This window comes from Lactuca serriola, chromosome 6 (genome assembly GCF_051521515.1).
Source record: "Lactuca serriola cultivar US96UC23 chromosome 6, Lser_US96UC23_V15, whole genome shotgun sequence".
In the NCBI taxonomy this organism is placed as follows: domain Eukaryota; kingdom Viridiplantae; phylum Streptophyta; class Magnoliopsida; order Asterales; family Asteraceae; genus Lactuca; species Lactuca serriola.
The window spans coordinates 123,406,240-123,421,191 of NC_136413.1; positions in this window are offsets into that span (position 1 = coordinate 123,406,240).

Consider the following 14,952-nt stretch of genomic DNA (forward strand, 5'->3'; position numbering starts at 1 on the left):
TAATTCTCGACCGATCTTAAACTTAACAGTACAAGTAGATTAGACTGTTAAATGACTGCGAAGAATTCGTAACTCCCTCATACGGACTCCGTTTTCGTCTGTCTTTTTACCGTTGAGTTCCTATTAATGAGATCTTCATATCTCATTTAGGTCGCGTAAGCCAAAAACCGCTCGAATTAAAATTCAAGTTTTGGTCCGTGCGCTGCTATGCCAAATCTTAGAAAAATCATAACTTCCTCATACGAAGTCAGATTTGGACGTTCTTTTTTAGTATGTTCTCGGTTTAATGTATACTGCAAATTTTGTTTAGATCACTAAGGCTAAAAAGTCCTTTATCTTAAATTCACTATTTATGTCTCTCGGTGCTGTGTCGGTTTTGCCGAAAAACTTCGACGAGCCATAACTTCTTCGTTATAACTCGGATTTCGGCGTTGTTTATACGTACGGAAACCTTGAGACATATTCTACAACATGGTTAAGACTATTTATTATAAATAATATTTTGCCGAAAAGTCGTTTTGACCCCTATTATCTCTAAATTGACTAGCCCAGATCTACGGGCATTACAGGCTCAACAGGAAGCCTTGAAACCTGAAAATGTGGCAGATGAATCCCTGAGAGGAATGGGTAAGAACTTAGAAGTCAAGGGTGACGGAGTCTTATACCTCATGGATCGAATCTTGACACTGAAACTAGGTGGTTTCAGAAACGTGATCATGAACGAGGCGCACAGTACTTGATACTCCGTTCATCCAGGTTCAGATAAGATGTATCTAGACCTCAAAAAGTTATATTGGTGGCCTAACATGAAAGAAGAGATTTTTAACTTTGTGGGAAAGTGTCTTACTTGGGCCAAGGTTAAGGTCGAATACCAAAATCCCTCAGGTTTACTACAACAACTGGAGATACCTGAGTGGAAGTGGGAGCAGATTACAATGGACTTCATAACCAAGTTACACAAGACAACGGGTGGTCTCGATAGCATTTAGGTGATCGTTGACAGGTTAACTAAGTCCGCACACTTCCTTCCAATCAAAGAAACTGACAAGATGGAGAAACTAACCAGAACATACATTAGGGAGATAATGAGATTGCATGATGTTCCCATATCTATTATCTCCGATAGAGACAGTAGATTCACTTCAAGATTCTTGCCGTCGCTACAAAAATCCCTGGGGACTAGGATGGACATGAGTGCAACCTACCACCCAAAAACTGATGTACAGAGTGAGAGGACGATACAAATGTTGGAAGACATGCTAAGAGCTTGTGTGATCTAGTGATGGCAAAAAAGCTCAAACCCGACAGGGAAACCCGAAACCTGATCATTTCGGGTCGGGTAACGGGTCGTTATTGGGTTTTTTTATCGGGTTCGGGGCAGGGAGTGGGTTATCCTCGCCCCGACCCCCTGCCCTGATTATATATATATATATATATATATATATATATATATATATATATATATATATATATATATGTTTGAAACCTTTTGATGTTAATTGCACTCATTCAAAAATAAAATACTTATTATGGACAATTTTTTTAGTTATTAACAATCTGGTGTGTATGATCATTTTTTCATGTTTTGACGTATTATACTAACCTTTAATCAAATAATTTTTAATATAACGTCCAGTTTATTTTATTAAAGTGATGCATCATATTTTTAATTTAAAAGAGATGTTATAACATGTATTTTTTATAAGATATCTGGATACCCTAAAACGTAATAAAGATTTCGTTATGAATTGTAGTAAACCCGATAAGATACTCGAAACCCAACGGGAAAACCTGAAAGATACCAGGGCGGGTTTGGAAAACCTTGCCCAGCCCCGAACCCACCTCGTTGCCATTCCTAGTATGATCGACTTTGGTAAAGCATGGGATATCCATTTGCCATTGGTTGTGTTTTCATACAGCAACATCTACCATTCTAGTATCAACGTTTCCCCATTTGAAGCCCTCTATGGCCGAAAGTGCAGATTCCCTCTGTGTTGGGCTGAGGTGGGTGACACGCAACTAGCTATAGTACAAGCTCCTAACAGCTCTCTCATGGGTCCGAAAATCATCCGGGAAATGATAGAGAAGAATGTTCAGATTCTTGAACGATTGAAAGCCTCTAGGGACCGACAGAAAAGCTACACTGACAAAAGATGGAAACCTTTGGAATTTCAGGTTGGTGACCTTGTTTTATTGAAGGTCTCACCCTGGAAGGGCTTGATACACTTCGGAAAATGTGGTAAGCTAAATCCAAGGTACATTGGGCCTTTCGAGATTCTTACTAGAATCGGCCCTATAGCTAACAAACTCCGACTACCTCAAGAACTTAGCAACGTACACCCTACCTTCCACGTATCGAACCTAAAGAAGTGCCTGTCTGATGACACTCTTGTTATCCCACTCGATGAAATCGAGATCAATGAGAGCCTCAACTTCGTGGAAGAACCGATAGAGATCATGGATAGGGTAGTCAAGCAAACCAAACAAAGTTGTATCCCGATAGTGAAGGTTTGTTGGAATGCAAAGTGAGGACCTGAATTCACTTGGGAGTGAGAGGATCAAATGGAACATAAGTATCCTCATCCTTTTCCTTATTCCACGTATATCTCTTAGACTTAATTTCGGTAATAAATTTCGTCTAACGGGGGGATGATGTGACAACCCGTAATTTCAATCCTGTAAAAGTCAAACTTGGTCAACAAAAGTCGAAATTATCCAATAAAGGTCAAACTTATTTCTTTACTTATCTTATTATGGTCAGATTAATGAGTTATAGGTGTATAGACCTTGTATTCAAAGGTGTTGTGTGTTTAATGAGGGAATCATTTAGGACCAAGGACCTTCGCATGAGTCGCAAACCCTCGCATGGGCAGTAAACCTTCGGACCGCAAATGGTTCGCAGCCGTGAACCTCGACCGTGAACTCTTCGGCCGCAAACACTTGGTCTTATCCCTTCGGTGTGGTTTCCAATGAAGGTGTCCCATCAATTTTGACCCTATTTAGGGGATGAACCATGAACGCCTCCTCACTTCTTCACTTCCATCCGAAAACACACCCCTCCCCTCTCAAGATCTTCAACCGCAAACACATTTCTCTCTCAACTATCATCCTTCAAATCCTTTTAATCTTCTTAGGATATTGCTTAGGATCTTCAAGTGTTCTTTAGTCATCAAGATCAGTGGGCCGAGAACCCTTGAATCACCTTCTTTTCATCAAGAAAATTCAGCTGTAAACAACTACATCTCCTTCATTTCACCAAGAACACTCACTGAGTTTCCAGCCGAAAACACTTGAATCTTCAACTGGCCGTGAACCATTTATGGTCGTAAGCTCCGAGGTGGAGCCGTGAACTCCTTGCAACCTTCCATTTTGCTTCTAACACTCTTATTTGTAAGTTACACTTACAAATTAGTTGATTTACTTATTGTATCTATGATTCTATACACTAATTGTATGCATATATATCACATGAAATGCATTTTAGGACTTGTTTTATTTCGGGAGCTACCTAGTAGAATCAAACATCCTATATCGAACTTTCATACGAATCACTTAGACAAGGTGAGTTCATACCCCTACAATTTACCTTTTTAAATGCTTTTAGGAGGGGGGGGGGAATACAAGTAGAACACAATAGAATTGTATTAACATTTACATGTTAAAACAAACAAACAAAGGATTTCTTATGCTTATAATTATTGTTAAAATCATTTCAAAACTCTTTTAAACTATTTTAGATTGCTGTTTTTTATCGAAATCTTGTTTGTTTATATATTTATGTATAAGTATGCTTTAACGGACTTAGGACTATTGCTAAATACCTGGACTCCTGTTCCTTGTTTGGTTGTGGGCTTAGGGTAGGATCACTAGTCCGAATGTCGGCTAAATCATAGTTATACTTGCTAAATATATACACGAATATTAAACTCCATTTTCAAAGTACATACTTAACTTAGTTGCATACAATGGGCAAATGAGTCTTTTCTACGAATCAGTAATTGTTCAAACAAAATTTCTAGTAAACTATAACAGGTATAGTTTAGAGGATCACTACACACTATTGTCTAGAACAGAGAAACATACATGAGTCAACACATACATAGTATCACTATTCTTTACAAAGTATACTATTCATATACAAAAACAAAAAGGAACTTACATACTATAACAAGAACAACATAACTAAAATGTGAGATACTATTTCATGGCATAGCAATATACTTGCTATGTCACGTTTTATAACTAGAGTCTCCTGGAGGGAGAGCGTGAGTTTGTGTATAGATCTATACCGGATTGACCATCCTACACCTTGCTGCTAGCTATAGTAGGACCTGTAGGTCTACGGGTGACAAATGTCCTACCATTTTCGACGCCTGAAGAACGTCGTGTTTTATACTAGTCTATCAACTATGGTTATAACCCTATCACATTTTAGCCTTAGTTAACCAGTTTGGTTTTCAAGGTAGTTAATGCATCAGTGGTGTATTTTATACAATACTACTGTAAATCTTCATTTTTCCATTACATTCATACAGTGATATTCTCACATGAGAAATGCATACTACTTTTCGAGTAAAGATAGTTTTACAAATATGAAAACCTACATTTATACTATTTTAAGTACAAACATACATTTTACACTATTTTCAAGAGAACAGAACATACAAACAGTTGATTCTTGGTAGAAGACTACTTTTCATTTTAAAGCAGAAAATATAGGATATTTTGGGAAAGATACAAACATTTTCACTAGACAGATACAAACATTTTCATGAAACAAATGCAAAAACTAGACACTAAAATACTTATGAACTCACCAAACTTAAATTTTGATACTATCTTTCAAAATAACTTGTATTCTCAGGGAACCAGTAGACAGGTACACTGGATCAGTTTTTGAGAAGATGGAGCATGTTCAGGACTCGTCTTTTATTTTGTTATATATACATTTTCGGTGTCATACAATTATTCACAGAACACACATGTATTAACTATTCTATTAATGTGATGGACGTTGTTGCTTATTTTACTATTGTGCATTGATATGATACTGTACATGATGTCCTCTGCCCCCGAACATTTCTGCCGTTCTCGGTTTGGGGGTGTTACATACGAATACTTCTTTCCACTTCTCGTTTTCTCATAGCCTTGAATCTTCTGAAAGCTTCAAACTCCTCCATTTCTCTTTCTTCTTTTTCCGAACATTCTTTACACCCTTTCCCCCCTTTTAGGACTTCCACTGTTGTGTTTTTGTGTGCCACCTTTGTCGTGATTTGTGGTGTTTCCTCAAAGTTCTGCATTCTTGTGAGGGGACTCGCATTGGCAACCGGTTTTCCTTCGTTGGATATTTGTTGTGGAGTCCTACAAATGGCGCCACCTAATGTGCCCCCGAGTTAAGTCTCCATATTACTGAGCTAGATGACTCCTTTTAGAAATGAACAACCTGGAAAAAATCACAATTTCGTAAGCTAGTTGTCCAAGAGAAGATCCCGGGACAACGCTCCGATGGTAAAGTTAGTGAAGATTTCGACATAATCTTTTTGTGAATGTTCTTTATTGAGATGAATGAGCGATTTACAGCGTACCTGGAAAAGGTGGATCAAATTACCTATTTATAGTTGAAGAAGAGATGTCTCAACCTTCCTATAGGCCGAATTGGTCTACTGTCTTATCGCATTTTTGGTCATACACCCAAGTGTAGAGCAAGAAAGGCTTGGAAACCATTGTATAGATATTCCTTTTAAGTATAAGGTTCTATCAATCACTTTTCTGCATACAACTTGTACTTCTCGAGTTCCCATATCCTTTATGCGTTGTGGTGACATTAAGTCGTACTTTGTTTGTTCTTTCACGATGTTCAGCGCTTTAGTACAGTTCGGTGCTTGGACGTGATTCGACACTTCCACTTGGTTTGGTCCTTAGTTTAGCTCGATGGTATTTGCAGTTCGGACTTCCTGAGGGTGTAGGCATAGCGATTAACCCTATACCCTATTAATTTCCAAGTTCCAAACCAAGACCTCATGTAATTTGTAGTTCCCGAAGATTTAGTTATGAATTTAACAAAATGACTAATATGATCAGCGGGGATTGGTCCGAGTCTGCATTGGATGTATAATCTACATATTTGTAAATAAAACCAAATGAAACTCTTCGAATGATGAAAGTAGATATATATACCTTTACAAGGAGATAAACTTCATATAATTTTGACATCCCATTGATTTTATATGATTTTTCGAAATAAAAAGGTTAGATTCATGAAATCACAATACCATCATGTTTTAGTCCCCGCTCTATCCAACTAATTAAGCACGTAGCTATTAAGTTCATATCTATCAATTCCAGCAAGATATAATTTCTAATCATCCATATTTGTAGGTGTAATAAGAGCATCGCCATGAATTAATATCAAGACTAAAAATCAACATATAAATCACACTTATTCACTTAATGTTCATTAGATGGGATTCATGGGTTGGGTTTTCAATTAAAACACATTATTTAGTTAATACCTACTGAAAAAGAGATGGAAAATGCAACATCTTTCAACCACCATGTAAGTTCCTGAAATGGATCTTACCAGTGATCAAACAACAAACACAATCGATAATAATAAAGAACAAGTAGAAATAAGAATGAAAACAAGCTTGCACATGCTTTCTATTAGGAAAAACGTCTGGTATAACTTATGGAATAGAAGCCATGAACTTTGTGGCATAAAAAACCACTAAATGACCTAGCACACCTCTATATATACTGGACCTGGGCCGGCCTTGAGTTTACGGCTGTAAACAGGCTTACGGGCGTAAACTCATAGCTGGCCGTAAACTACACAAAAGCTACCAAAACCTGCATATTGACTCAAAATAACCTATTACATTGAAAGCCTAGACGAAACCATTAATTAGACCCTTCAATCTCCCCCTTGGTTTGGTGCTAGCTTGAAGTTAATCTTTGTCCACGATCATCACATCGTCTAGCCCTATAGCTCCATTCCACATTCTCTTGTTTATAATCTCAGCAACCATACAGGTGTATTCTTTCGCGGCTGACTCAAATATCTCCTCAGCAACCCTGATCTGATAATGGCTTAAATGATGAATGTCCCATTTTCTAAACTGGAACAAATCCCTTATATCATAAAAACGAATGCATCCCTCCTTTAGTTTGATGATAGTAGATGTTGTGGTTTCATCAAATACACAGTAGAGCAAAGAGCTTAAGGATCTATCCGGGTAATTTTGAAGCACGGGAATTTGTTTGACCTGATTTGTAGAAGGCCACATCACCACCTAGAGTGGATTACCAGTTTTGGGATCAATGACATCAGGATACTGCTTTATCACAGATTTAGCAGTCTTCATAGATGGGAAACCCTTCTTCACTTGATCTTCCAAAAAGTGTTTGAAATTAGTTGCTTGTTGTCGGGTTTGAAAAAGGAGATTGAGACAACTCTGAAAGATCCACCCTGGTCCAAGAATTAAAATCATGACAGTCTTTATAGAGCTTCATATTGTTGCTCTTTCTTCGTACAATCCACATATTTAGGGGATCATGAAAACCCCAAGATATGATTCCTGACCGATCACCATACATGTCACTAAACCTTACGGCTTCGAGATCCGTAATAGTGGTTGCGGATTGATTTCCTAGTGCATTTTTGTCGGGACTCCTCTTGAACAAGAGTTGTCCCTTCTCGGCGGCTTTGGCTTGTCTATCTCGAATAATCTCTGCAACATGTGGATCATGAGTAGGCTCTTCTTCAAAATGATTCACTACTCGAGAAGTCTGAGCAGTTGGCACAACAATAGGGTGAGCCTTAGAGTGAAGATTGATTCTATACTCATCTGCAGATGTCTTATACTTATCACCAAAGTCTTCTTCAAGCTTCTTCTTGAGATTAAAATAGCTGGAGGTCAGAAGATTGAAATGATCTTGGAGCTCAGAGATTTTCCTGGACTTTGTTGCCTTATCTTCTTGGAGATCAGAAACTTGAATCTTCAAATTTGTATTCTCACTCAAGAGATCTTCAACTCGAATGCTAAGCTCAATATTTTTCTGATCCAACACATTCACTCTCTTCTGAAGTTCATCAATCACGGAGTCATCTTCTCTTAACTTACCTTCTCTAAAAGCAATTCCTTTTCCCTTAGAAGAAGGTGCAGCAGCTTGTTCTTGAGCAAGCTGCAAGGCCAAACGTACAGAGGCCGCATCAAGATCTGTTCTTGGAGGAGAGAATCTTGGTGGAATAAAGGATCCACCGGCTTCAAAAAATGTGCTACGGCCTTCGCGTAAAGATTTTGTAGTTACAATAGCAGGAGTGGTAGTTGGATATGGCAAGCCCCGAGACAAGCTAGAATCTAGAGGCCCGAACCTAGGATCTCATCGTCTTCTTTTGAACGGAGGCTGCGAAGTCTGGTCTGTTGAGTCATCACCCTGAAGTGGTTCAGATGTAGGTGAGGCAACGTCAAGGGGAGGAATCCCTGACACTGTCACAATTGGAATTGTAGAAACAACCACTTGTTTTGTAGTTATGGGTGTTGACTCAAGAATGTCTTCTGTATCCCTACTCTCTGTTGTTGTGTGAACAACATCACTGAGATTATCTAACAACGAGTTGAGGTTGACATTTGACAGAAAATCATCATTAGTTCAAAAATTAGTTGGAATCTCATCTCTATCGAAACCTGTGAGATCAAGGTCTTCATATTGATTAGGCTCAACAGTATTCTTGGAATACCCTTCATTGTAATCTCCTTTAACTTGGATTGTTTGTAGGTCATGCTCCTCGGCTACTGACACAGCAGGAGTAACAGTCTCTTCTCTTTCTTGATCTGACACGGTGATCACATCTCCTTCTGAGATCACCTTTTCTGACGAAGTGGTCTCCGATGATATCTTATCTGAAGATCCATGTGACCCGGTTGCTTCATTTGGCTCAACAAATCGTCTGAACTTAACCAATGGATACAACCCCTGAAAGATCACCTTCCCCTTGCGATTTTGTTTAATGAGCCCAATGGTGTGAGGGCCCAAGGACTTCATATCGAGCATTTCTCCCTCCTTTACCAAGTCAGTAAATTGTTTATTGATGAAGAGCCGAACGAACCGAGGGTACACTAGGAAGGTATCTCGAGTAGTGGCATTAATGTTGACCACAAACTCGTCCAGTATAAACTTAGAAAAGTTGAAGCCGATCCCCACAACAAGAGAAACAATAGCGCTAGTGTTTCTCAGGGATATTTCATCTGCACTGGACCTTCTGCCAGAGATGCAGCTCACGAACACGTGGGCTAGAAATCTCCAATAGGGCGGCAGAAGCATCTTCGTTGTAGGTGGAGAATCACCTTCGTACCCCATATTCTTTAATATCTTCTGAGCATCTTCAATACCAATCTCCGTGGGAATGCTCGGAAGGTTGTTGATCAGCAGGGTCTCTCTCACAAAAGGCTCATCGATAACAATCTTGCATCCTTGAACGATCGCATCCACAGTCACAGCTTCATCATCGTCTCTTGTCATTTTGGCAAACTTCCAGAATTCCCGAATGATTTTCTGATAGACAACAATGTCCATAGTGATGGAAGAGGCCAGACAGCATTCTCGTAATCCATGAATCATTGATTTGAAGTCCCCATGAGCCACCGGAGGATCAGCGAGAACCATCGCTAGGTTGTGCATATCTGCAAATTTTAATGCTGTCATTTTATCTGCACTAAAACACACCAAGTAAGACAAGAGAAAAATTTGAGCAAATAGTATTTTAAATAATTTAATTTCGAGTCCAAGAGTGAATTATTAATTTTAAAATTAAATTTCAGGTCAATGGGGAGTTTACGGTCAACGGGAGTTTACGGTCGTAAACTCGTGACCGTAAGCCTATGGCCGCAAACTGAGTTAACGGTCGTAAGCTCTTCACAACCGTAAGCTTGGGCCGTAAACTCCGACAAACCTTTTTTCGTCGATTTTAGGCTCAAAAATCGTTTAATCTCTGAAATAAACACATATCCACGGTCGAAAACATGATACCTTCGAAGCTATCGGAGCAATTTCACTAAAAACGAGAAAAAAAAATTCAAAGAGACAGAGAGAGGAGGAGGAGAGTTTGCGACCGGTAACAGAGAAGTGAGGATGATTCCGGTTGTAAACTCCTTAAATATCCAAGATTCTTTTACCTATTGGCCACACAGTGTAAGGCACAGTCCAAGATTTTCAAAAAATTTCAAAAACAAAACTTTTGAGGATTAAAATTAAAACTAAAATTAAAAATAAAATAAAATAAAGTAAAATAAAATTAATTTGCAAAATTTAATAATTAAAAATTAACAGTCAAATTTTAACAATTAACAAAATAAAATGAAAAATTGAAAATAAAAATAAAAATAAAATCAAATCAAATACACAACAAAACATAAGAATTTAATTACTGAGAATAATTTTGTGACACTGGGATCAAATTTGTTGGACAACCCTATTCCACTTGTCGGTACCCATATTTTCACGTCTTCGTCTGATCGATCGCCAGTATTGTGGTCCACTTAAGCACGAAACATTTATGACAGAATTTATACAATTTACCAATAACATGACATTTTTAGCCCTTATTCTTAAATAAATTTCTTTGTGGCCATTTAACTGACTACAACCAGGGATATTGTTGTCCACCTAAATTGAGCAGCGAGATCTACAGACAATCTGTATGTGTTCAAATTTTAATTGTACTAGAACGTGTTTCCCGCTTCCTGATATGCTCCAGCCATCAAGGACTTCCAGAATACTCCTTACACCGGGTGAGCAAATAATTATTAAGAGAGAAAATAGATTTAGAGTGCATATGCTATACATTCAGGTCGGATCTCTTCCAATCACGCAGAGAATGAAATATGTGACTAACTGAAGTTTTAGAGGGATTGACAAGAAAATGTTGCATATACTGTGTACCAGGTCGGATTATGAGTCACGCAGAGGAGACAGTATATGGCTAACAGATAGAAAGAATTGCATAGAGAGAAGATGCAGAGAGATAGAATTGCATATGTTATAGTCCAGGTCGGATCTCTCGATCACGTAAAGGAGGCAACATATGACTAACAGACAGAAAGCAAGAAAATAACCTTCTACAGACCTAATTTATCGGAATTACCCAGTCACCCCATCATAATCGGAATTAAGGACAGAATCTGCACATCAAGGAAAAGTTAATCCGCAGTTCTAGATACGGGTTCTTTTAATGTGACAGGTAGATTCTCATGTATATCTCCCTGTCAACCTATCTGGGCATCGTAATGTCAGGCTAAACGGATCTAACTAGGTCAATGTTTGTCAAGTCCTTGAATTCCTTAAGTTCAACTCTCCCTAGTCAAGTCCATTTAAAATATTTCGTGCCTACCAGCGCATCGAGCACAGAGCGTAGACAATTCAATTTAGGTACGTTACGCAGATTCAGATTGACCGTTATCACTTGCTAATATCATTTCCTATCACAATACCTACAAACAAAACTATCAGCAATATTTTTAATTTTCTGGATTTTTTATTGTTTTTGGATTTTTGGAGTTTTTTTTGTTTTTGGATTTTTGGAGTTTTTTTTGTTTTTGGATTTTTTTATTATTTCTCCCCCTAAATTTGTGCATGGGTGAGAATAAAAAATAAAAGGAAATAAAATACGCAAATTTAAACTAACCTACCTACAAAAATAAAAATAAATTTAAAATTTAAAAAAAATTAAGAAAAAAAACAGAAAAACTTAATCCTCAAAACGAATCATTTTCAGAAATCTCACAAGCACATCGAAACGAGCTTTGTTAAAAGGCTTAGTGAACAGATCCGCCACATTATTAGCAATGGGAACCTGTTCCAGCCGGATTAATGAACGTTCATAACAATCTTTGATGAAATGAATTTTAATATCGATGTGCTTGGTTTTAGAATGTTGGACAGGATTTTTGGCAATTTGAATTGCGGCCTCATTATCTCAGTAAATAAGGGTTTCTAAGTAATTCAAACCGTAGTCCAACAGCTGATGTTGGATCCAGATAACTTGAGAACAACAGGCAGATGCAGCAACGTATTCTGCCTCCGTTGTTGAGGTTGAGACAATGTGTTGCTTCTTGCACTGCCATGACACTAGTCTGTCACCAAGATATTGACACCCTCCTGAAGTAGATTTCCTATCAAGCTCACAACCTCCATAATTACTGTCAGCAAAAGCATATAAATCAAATTCAGAATTATTCAGATACTAAAGACCTAATTTTGGGTTGCCTTTGATATACCGAAAAATTCTTTTGACAGCAATAAGATGTGAAAGTTTAGGATTAGCCTGATAACGTGCGCATTGACAAACTGCAAACATGATGTCTGGACGACTTGCAGTAAGATACATCAACGATCCAATCATCAATCTATAGAGAGTCTGATCTACGGAATCGCCATCAGTATCTGGAGTCAGAAGAGGTCTCTCATCCATTGGCATCGATGCAGATTTAGCGTCGTGAAACCTGAACTTCTCAAGAATATCCTCCACATACTTGGCTTGATGTAGCAGGATTCCGGTTGAATTTTGTTTGACCTGAAGCCCCAAAAACATGGTCATTTCCCCCAATGAACTCATTTCGAACCTCTTTTTCATAACACCTTCGAATTCCTTGCAAAGCTGCGGACTGGTCGACCAAAAGATAATGTCGTCAACATAGATTTGAACCAGAATCAGATCATTACCGACATGCTTGATAAACAAAGTTTGATCGATAGTTCCACGAGAGTATCCATGCTCGAGCAAGTGCTTTGTTAGAGTTGCATACCACGCTCGAGGAGCTTGATGTAACCCATACAATTCCTTGTCCAACTTGTAGACATGATTAGGAAACTTCGAGTCAACGAACCTAGGGGCTGATCAACGTAGATTTCTTCCTTCACCTTGCCATACAAGAAGGCAGTCTTGACGTCCATTTGATAAACGGTGAAGTTCATGTCAGAGGCATATGAAAGGAAGATACGAATAGCCTCCAAGCGAGCTACTGGAGCATAGACTTCACTGTAATCAAGACGCTCGACTTGTCGAAACCCGCAAACCACCAATCTAGCTTTATTTCGCACTATAACCCCTGAATCATCCTGCTTGTTTCGATAGACCCATCGTGTGTCAAGAGACTTTTTGCCCTTTGGCAACTCAACCAATTTCCAAACCCCGAGTTTTTCAAATTGATGTAATTCTTCATGCATTGCATCTACCCAGCTGGGCTCATTCAGATCCATTTCAACATTCTTGGGCTCTATTTGAGAGATAAAGCAAGAGTAAAGACAGGTATTGACATCTCCACTCTGACTTCTGGTTTTAACGTCGTCGCCCAGCTGACCAATGATGTTTTCGATCGGATGATTACGTTGAATCCTTGTGGGTATCTCTTGGCTGATATCATTAAGCAAGACATGAAGATTGTGAATATTGACACCTCCATTTGTTGATTGAGCCGCGCCAGACGGCTCTGCTACAAACTCATTTGAAATGTTTTCAGGAAAGAGTAGCTCCATAAAGGTTGAAGTAACAGCGGAAGCATCTTTAGAAATGAACTCTCTTTCTATAGGAGTGAGTGGTGTAGTTTCAACATCAGGAGTATCATTCTGAACTGGAGATTTTGGACTATCAGGATGTACAGATGACTCCCCCTCAGGCGAAGCAGAAGACTCCCCCTCAGGTTGTGAAGAGGATACTGTTGGAGGTCTGTAGACAACTTCTTTGTCTTTGTCTTCAGAAACACTCTTCGAACCAGAGACAGATACAGATGAGCTACCTGAAAACACATTTATGGATTTGAAAAGAGATGTGTAATCAAACAACCAATCCGGACCTACTCGAGCATCCGTCTCATTTTCTTCCAACCAGCGCACGTCATAAGATTCTACAACCTTCTTTGTCTTCTTATTGTAGACCCTATAAGCAGTGCGAGCATCATACCCTATGAAGTAACAATCATCAGCTTTGGCATTAAACTCCGGGTTACTCTCTAGGTGAAGAAGGGTGCAAGGGCAGCCAAATACATGGAAATGACTGACTGAATGCTTGTGACAATATAGAATCTCATACGGGGTCTTCATCTGAGCTTTGTTGATCAACACGCGATTTTGAACGTAGCAAGCAGTGTTTATCACCTCGGCCCAAAAGAAAACTGGTAGTTTGGAGTCACACAGCATCGTCCTTGCAGCTTCTTTTAAAGTTCTGTTTCTCCTCTCAGCAACACCATTTTGTTGAGGTGTGTGAGCGGAGCTGTATTCACGTATAATACCATTTTCTGCGCAAAAATGATCGAGAACAGAATTCTTGAACTCTGTTCCGTTTTCGGTATGAAGCACCTTCACCCGGTTGTTAGTTTGGTTCTCAATCAACACAATGAATTTCTTAATTAGATCAGCAACTCCAACTTTTTTGGATAGAAAGAAAACCCATGTAAAACGAGAGAAATCATCAATCACAACTAGACACTATGAATTTCTGTTAATGTTGAGAACGATTACTGGTCCAAACATATCCATATGTAGCAATTGAAGCACCTGACTAATTGAGTTGACCTGTTTTGGCAGGTGTGTTTTTTTGTGATGCTTACCTTGGGCACATGACACACACTTTTCAAATGTTATAAAGTCTTTGACAGGAAAACCACGGACCATCTCATTCTATGCAAGACGATTCAAGTTCTTGGCATTAGCATGACCGAGTCTTCGGTGCCATAGCATTTCCTTTTGTTCTGAGCTCTTTGAAAAGAGGCACTTAACTTGTTCTGGAAGATTGCTATTCATATCAATGATGTAAGCATTCCCAACCCTTTTAGATTTTACAAGAATCCACTCTTCTGGGATGACAAAGCCTGGCTTGAGAATCATGCATTCCTTTACAGTGAAATGTGTAGATAGCCTTTGTCACATATCTGAGACACACTCAACAAACTATGCTTC